The sequence below is a fragment of the Melanaphis sacchari genome, unplaced genomic scaffold (genome assembly GCF_002803265.2).
Source record: "Melanaphis sacchari strain LSU unplaced genomic scaffold, SCAv2.0 Contig32_pilon_pilon, whole genome shotgun sequence".
Taxonomy (NCBI): Eukaryota; Metazoa; Arthropoda; class Insecta; order Hemiptera; family Aphididae; genus Melanaphis; species Melanaphis sacchari.
Genome location: NW_020271199.1, coordinates 3,325,138 through 3,333,717, shown reverse-complemented (window position 1 = coordinate 3,333,717; position 8,580 = coordinate 3,325,138).

Here is an 8,580-nt window from a genome sequence, read left to right as displayed (position 1 = left end):
AATAAAATTCTATTGTTCTATACGCTACTGTAAAGTTTATGTTATTTTAATTGTAGTGAACGCTGCCAGCAATTCAATTATTATTTGTACGGCAAAGTGAATTAATTGCCTTAGAAAATTTTCACCAGTTGAAATAAAAATAGTTGTTTATCAAACAAAACCAAAAATTGTAATTAATGTAACAAGGCTTTGACACAAATGTGTTCGAGACCAACGGCTTTGGTATAATAATATATGCAAATGCTGTACTCTACGGAATCCCTTATAATATTATGTTATTATGCTGTCCTCGTTTCTTTTTTCCTAGACCAGAGATTCTACAATTTGGCCAATGCCCTTGTAGATGTTTTTCGTACGTGAATGTTGTTTTCGTATTTGCGAATAGACGTATACATTATTATTATTATATTATAAAGTTTTAGTAGTGTTTGGGTAGTTATAATATAAGATAAATTATTAAGGTTATCCGTAACGCCTCTTTAAAAATAAATAATTGATATATGTATTGTTGAGTTTAATATATATATATATAAATGTACATAGTAATAAATTATACCATTTATTTAAATTCTTAATTACATTAAGTCGCAAGTACTTGGCTAACATTTGGTGTGACCTCTCAAGATTTCCGTCTATTTGTATTCAGAATATAAAGGATCAGTATTAATTTTATTTATCTTTTACAATACGCAAACCTTAGAAAAAGTTTTAGTATGAAAATAACTCAATATTGTCTTATCATATTTTGTGCAACACAATCAAAACCGTGCTATTCTTAATTTTTAAATCTATTCTTAGAAATCCTTGGTTTCTGAAGAAGAAACATTCGTGGACTGAATAATATACTTAAATCCGTGATGTGAGTTTCTATATGTTCGTTATATTATATTGCTAAATTTCTATTGTATGTTGTGTGTAGTGTGTGAGTAAAATAATTTTATGAGTTTACAATAAAATATTTAGAAAATATTTCCGGTTTTACATAACTTTTATTAATTACAAACTACCTAATATCTTACAGCGGGTTTTAGTACGCAGACCACTACAAAACTAATGTCCGTCGATGGTTACATCCCCGCGATTACTTAGTAATTTTCTAGTCTTAAAGATTTTTTGCGTTACATATAGTTATTTTGTGTTAAACAAAGAATTAAGTTGAATTTTTTTTTTTTTTATAAATTAACAATACATGTTTTATTTATTTAAAATGATCTATCGTTTTCACAAAGTTTAAAACCGTTGCGAACATGTTCCGTCGTTTAAATATATGTAATTATATATGTGAATGAGCACCAAGTCAAGCATAATGATGTACGGAAAAAATATTCAGTTGAATTGATCATTTTTAAAGTTATTTCAACTTAAAATTCTAGTTATATTATGTGATTACTAGATAGTTAGTTGATGTCACTAAATAAATTTAATTAAATTTATTGTAATTTTAAAAATAATTATGTAAGTAGGTAGTTAGATCAACTAATTTTTTAGTTGTTACAACAATTACTTGTGATTGAAATTTTTGTAATATTAAACAAAAATGCGGGGTAGGTCAACCAATTTTTAGTGGTTACACCTATTTTTTAGTTGAATATACCGCTATATTTTAGTAACTAAATATTTTTGTTAAGTACTTATTAACTAACTATCAATAAAATGTTTTTTAACAATTGTAATTTAAATAATAATCAATCATTACATATATACCTTTAAATTTGTCGAGTTTTCATTATTTTAATTTCAGTATAGTAAACTCGTCCGTCTGTTAAAATAATATATTTTATTGTATAGGTAATACCAAAATTATGCTTACTATTACCATATAGATAACTATTAAAAGCTAATGCTATTCAGCACTATGATACTATGATACTAGCCGATCCGCCCCGGCTTCGCACGAGTGCAACGCTGATACTAAATACTACAGAACGTCTTTATATTATACGTACAACGTTCACAGTTTTTTTGTCATTAGATCGTTAACCGTAATATCTGACGTAAGTTATTGCGTCCTGCGATTTTTCATGTAAATATATCGAGGTCCACCTGTAAATGATGAAGGTAGTATAAACAACTGGTTAATGCTAATGTTCATTCACTTGTAAAACATCTTGAAGGTGAACGTAATTTTTTGTTCTAAATTTAAGTTTGATTATTACGGATGTAAGCCAATCTCTCAGATTCAATTTTCGCACATAGATCGACCAAGTATGGGTTTGCTAAAGATCCATGTCTAAGGAAAGGATTGAAATTGTTACATCTTGTCGTCTTGTCAATATACGGTAACAATAGTAGTTCATTCATGACACTTACGCAGAAGTGCACCATTGATTGGGTCAACTTGAGAAACATTAATGGCATAACCATCTTCTCCGTGACATGGCATCAAAAGGTATTGTAATCTGTCATAAGATTTATTTAACTCTGAAATTATTTGTAAATTATCATCACAACTTTGTAACAACATTTCTCTTTTGTCAAATTGCTGTCCAGCTATCACTACTGCTACTTTACTCGTAGAAGTCCTCTGTGATCTCCATCAGGAAACTTTATTTGCATGGATTACGACATTAAAGTCAGGATAGTATCTACAATTATATTTATTTAAATTATTACTTTATTTTTTCATTATTATTTATTAGTGATAAAGAATTACTTTTAAAAGTATTAGTCGTAAAAAAAAATCTATTTTTGATTTTGATTTATTATATTTTGTTGATTTTATTTTATTTTTTTCCCTAACTGAACATCATTCAAGTGCTCTTGGAACCTTTTTTGGTGCCCTTGTAATTCAATAATACTATGAAAATCAACTCCTACAACTCACAAGTCAATATTAAGTATAAATTATACACAAAATGTAAGTTTATTGTAGTGGAATTAGCAAAAATTAATTCAGCTATGAAATCTTGAGTTAAATTTTAAGTATTTTTACTTATTTTGACAGAGAAAAAGAAACATATATTATCGTAAGATAAAATTATATACATAAAATAACTTCATCGCTCTGCTGAGAATCTAAAATTAAAAATATTGTTTTGCATTTAGTCTAGTAGTTTATGTTTATTTTAAGAAAAACTTTACGTAGAAAAAAAACAATAATGTCAAAATGTCAAAATCTTAATAAAGAGGACCTAAAAATACTATACTACGACGTGAGTACCTATAGTCAGAGCCTTTTAATTGTGAGTTTATTTTTTCACTTAGAACGTTTTTGTTCTTGATTAAATATTTTATGTTTCTCGGAAAACAAAATCCAGTCGAACAAAAAAAAAAAAAATATGTCGTAATTTGTGATATTAAAATACAAAAAAATATGACGGTACAATTATTTGCAGAATTTTAATCTTGTTTAAAATGTACAGTATTTATTAATACTTACAGGTATCATATTAATATTATTGAACGGCTAAAAGTTGACACTATTGATATAAAATAGTAATTTTGGGTTTTCACAAATTGATTTTATCATGTAAGTGGAACCAAATCTACATATTAGTTTTAATATTTGAGTAATACTACTAAATACTAATACTATTAACCAGGCTTATCAATATTAATGACTAGATATTTTGTTCAACTGAAATCATTTGAAATTTTTACTTAATATATTTAATAAACATAAAAATAATAACTTATATAATATTGTAAAATCAACATTGGGGTATTTGAATTGAAAAATAATAATATGTTAAGTTACGTAAAATCACGTTTAATGTTTATTTATATTATATCTAAGATTGTATTACATATAATTTATTAAAAATACTAAATTATGAAAGTATAATGATGTATTACTCATATGAAGATAAGTTTTGATTTATGTATGAGTAGGGTTGACTTATATTTAAATATATATATATATGCATAATTTGTATATGATATTGCCACATTTCGATATTATATTAACATATCAAGCACCAATAGTTTTCCACGGTAGTTGTTAGTCTATATTAGATTTAATTCTTTAATAGTGCGAGTATAATCGTATTTATTTTCACCATGAGTTTATTGAAGATTCGAATAATAATAAAACTATTTAATAAGATAATATGTAAACAAATAGATAATAATTAATATATTAATAATAATCTTATCTAACCTATATTATGTCCGTGGTCCGTTATATCACTAACTATAACACATTTTTTAATTGTGTTAATTTAGATCCTATTAATTCTAGATCCATTATCACTCTTCAAATAATTTGCTTAAAAGTTGTTTGTGAAAATTTATAGAGTATTGAGAAATAAATATGTATAATTCTTTGCAAAAAATAGACTTTCAATAAGATTATGTTATCACGTTTTAATTTTGAGCTTTTGATGAGGAAAATATTTACAAAATAAAAACTTCAACAATAAAAAAATAAAAAATAAAAAATGATAAAGTATTAAACCAGTATAGCATGTAAATTAGTCCGTGATATTATTGAGACTATTGATTATTTTATAATTTATATTTATTTTAGGACATATTGAGAATATTAAATAAGTAGTTATTAGACAACTATTAATACATGATGAGTATAGAGACAGCGATAAATTAAAATTTAGAACCATCTTTTTTGGGAGTAGCTAATCCATGGAAAAAATATCGATAATAATACAATTTAAAACAAAGATAAAATTTAAAAAAATATTTAATACAATATTAAGATTTAAAGACTTATAGTTTTACTGAAAATATTGGTTGTTTATAAATAAACATAAATTATGAAAATACCTATGTGGCTACTTATGTTATACATATAAAAGAGATTAATTAATAAATTCATAAACAAACGTATAAAGTTGTATTGTAAAAAAAACAAGTACCTATTAAACGAAAATCGTATGTTTATTAAAATATAGATTATAAAAATATACTATTAAAATTATTGATTACCAATTTTGTTGTTGTGATTTTTCAGAGCACATATTGGAAATTTGAAAATTATTGAGATTATCATATTAATTTTACAGTTTTAAGATAATTATTATATAATTTTGAAAAAACTGAGCAATCATTTTTTAACATTGATATATTCAATTTTTTATCATAACATATTATTATTTCTATAGTAAATATTATATAACTAGAAATATACCTTTATTCGCTATATTATTATTTATCCATTTTTTGAAGTTCCCATTTTTATTAATTAATTATTTTGAATGTTTTTATGTCTTTTTTTATTGATCTTGTAACTACTGTTACACTTCTTCGTTCTCTTTGTACTTCCACGTTGGTGCTCATTCACTTTAATATCGATTACTTCAAACGGCCCAAGCCATAATTGGTGTAGATTATTATTATTTTTTAGGGGTATTTTATTTTAATAATACTAAATCTTTTACATATATAAATACAAAATTTTCTTTCTTATCCTTCTTTAGTTAATATTTTTTTTTTGTTAATTTTAATTTTTTTCTTCTAGCATGCAACAAACCTCACTTCTTTTCATAATTATTGTACCGTCAATTGTTGGTCGATCGGACTCACAACGTTATTAAAAATAAAATCGTGTTATGGTATTAAAACTGTAGGTATCTCCTTGTACTGCAACGTTAATCGATATTTTGACGAGTACCGGAACAATAGTTTAGTTGAATAGAACACACATATTTGGCTGGGTTCATATTAAATTTTAAATTGGATTATAAAAATGTTCAACTTTTTTTCTTCAAAATGTATTCTAATTTAGAATATAAAACAATATAATATGTGAAGTTGGTTATCAATAAAAATAATTATAAGACTAGTAAATCACTTTTATTGAAATGAGTATAAAATTATTATTTTTAAAATATATTCTATATTATATTATAGTGTATTTTATGTTTCTATATCATTTAGCGTCATGTCTAGTTAAAATTCAAATAACACAAACATCACTCAAGGTAATGGTGTGGTTTGCTATTACATGAACCACTCTGTATGTAATTATGTTATTATAACGGGCATATTTTTCTATTTTATGCTTGTCACAATATGTCTACTATGATAATGGAAATAATATTTAATTGATGTTAGAACTGCAAATATAAACACGATATAACTCTAATATAATCTCTCGGGATCTTTTGTTTCCATTTTTCATGTGATGCCCGTTACTGAGAGGTTTCAAACGTAACAAGGATAAGATCACGTCTTTGGGGCTCATATGACGTGTAAGGTGGCTATTCAGTATTGAATATGCATAATATGTTCTTTTGTACTTTTTTTAGAACAAAATTAATTTATCGTTTTAAATTCTGAATAGAGTGATGTATGTAATGATATGATATTTTATTTTTTATCGCGTATAAATACGTATACAATAAATTGTCGATAAAATACTTAGGTTTTTGAAAATGGTGGTGATTTTGGATATCAATTTGAATCTAGTTTGAACTTTGATTAGGTCGAACTCAAAATTTCGCAATACTTATTTTTATGATTGGAAAAATTAAACAAAAAATTAAGAGAAAACGAGAATTTTCACGTGAATCCAATTTTTCGAAAAAATTAAATACTTATATTTAAATTTAAATACTTAAAATTTCACCAAATGCTAACATTATTATTTTCTATGTATGAATATATTTTCAATATATTTCCACTTTTTTGAGCTATTTATAGATATAAGACTTTTTTTTATAAATATCGATTAAAAATTATTTATTGAGTAGAAATACTTGAAAGTTTAAAAAAAAAGATCTTACAAAAGATATTCTCAATTCTGTAAAAAATATTAAAATACATATAGGCATAAAAGATGTTAATAAATATGAGTTATTAAGTTGATATAATATGGTATATATATTATATATATTTAATATTATAATAATTAATATTTTCAGAAAGTTATTTTACCAACCTATTATAATAGTAAAAGTAAAATAAGTAAAAAAAAAATCATTATATAAATATAAACAGACCGTTTTTGTTAAAAATCATTTTTCGTATTCAATGATTTATCATTAAATTCATATTTAACACATCTATAATAATGACCCAATTAACACCTAATGTACAGAAAAGATGTACTCGCCTATCTTTTTAAAGTTGTACTTGTATCATATTGTTAGGTATATAAATTTTTATTTTATATGTATACACTGTGCTAATATAATATTATATACTTATCTAATTAATTAAATATAATTATAAAAATATACTACTGAGATAATTTCTGATTATCATTATTTAAAGTTTAAATAATTATAATTTATTTTGTATTTCGGTATTTATTTTGGCGTCTGTACGCATATGTATAATTATTTACTTATAAAGGTACTGTATTGTTATGTAATTTATAAACAATTTATACATTGATATTTAAATTTCATTCAACGTTTTAGTATTTTGTTTTAAATTTAATAACTGTCGTATTATAAAGTTATGTGTAGTATATATAGGTATGTAACGTACCCAAGTATATTTTGTGAAGAGAGAGGAGTGGTACAATACTCAATAATTACTTTTAGATTCTGAGGGGAGCGATGAATCAATGCATTTACAATGATGTATGTGCTTTTCATGATTTGAGGATGGTTTCTGATAAAACATTGAAACTTATTTTTACTTATAAGTTATAACAGAGGTAAGGTTAGGTTATATTTTTTTTTAAATAATCTGGAAAAATAAACAAAAAATTAAGGTAAAATGGGAAATTTTTAATCAAATTAATTATATTATAGTTAGCGGCATTACCGATGTGTGGTAAACATCGTATTTCTTCATTTTAATAGGCTGCTACACTCTCTGATATATGATTTCCCATTTTCCTAGATTAGAGGTTCTACAAAATTGCTAACGCTCTTGTTGTTATTGTAAGTAATGTAATTTTCAAAAATATAAATAGCTAGATCATAATATTTGCAATGTTAGTGGAAACTTAAATTATAATTTAATATTATAATATGTAATATTATATTCGTGTAATATAGCTAATTGTAATTTTAATTATTATTTTACAACATATTATTTTGGCAATAACCCCGAAGTTAGCTAGTATTTTCAATAAATTGATGTGTCCATAACAGTATCCACGTACAAGTATAGTTTACTTTATAACTATCATAAATATGTTTTATGTAAACAAGCGCTAGAAAATGTAAGAGTGATGAATGGCAACTTTGAAGTTATAGTGAGTAAGCTCGTATATGTAATATTTGACTCGATAATATTAGAATAATATTTTTTTAACAAATTATTAAGCTCTCATTTATTAAAGAATAAAATGATAACTTTTGAAAGTATCTATAATTGAATACTACACTGAATTCTTATAATTTACAACAGGATCTATAAACCTCCTAGAATTACAATTTAGAATCAGTGAGGGACAATTGTATGTATGCTAAGACCCACCGATCCTAAGTTTAGTTGTCACTAGAGGCATATCTTAAAGTTGTGTTATACGCCTGTAATGTACTTAATTACTAATTTGTCACTGTGTCAATTTCTGCAAGTTTAATCATTTTGATAATTGATATTCTTGTATTGCTTTATTTGTACGATTTATTATAGTATTATACGGTACAAAGTCATAGTCCATTAAATATCAGACATCGGCTACCAGGGTCAATTTCGGATTCAGCTAGTTCTGGAATGTTT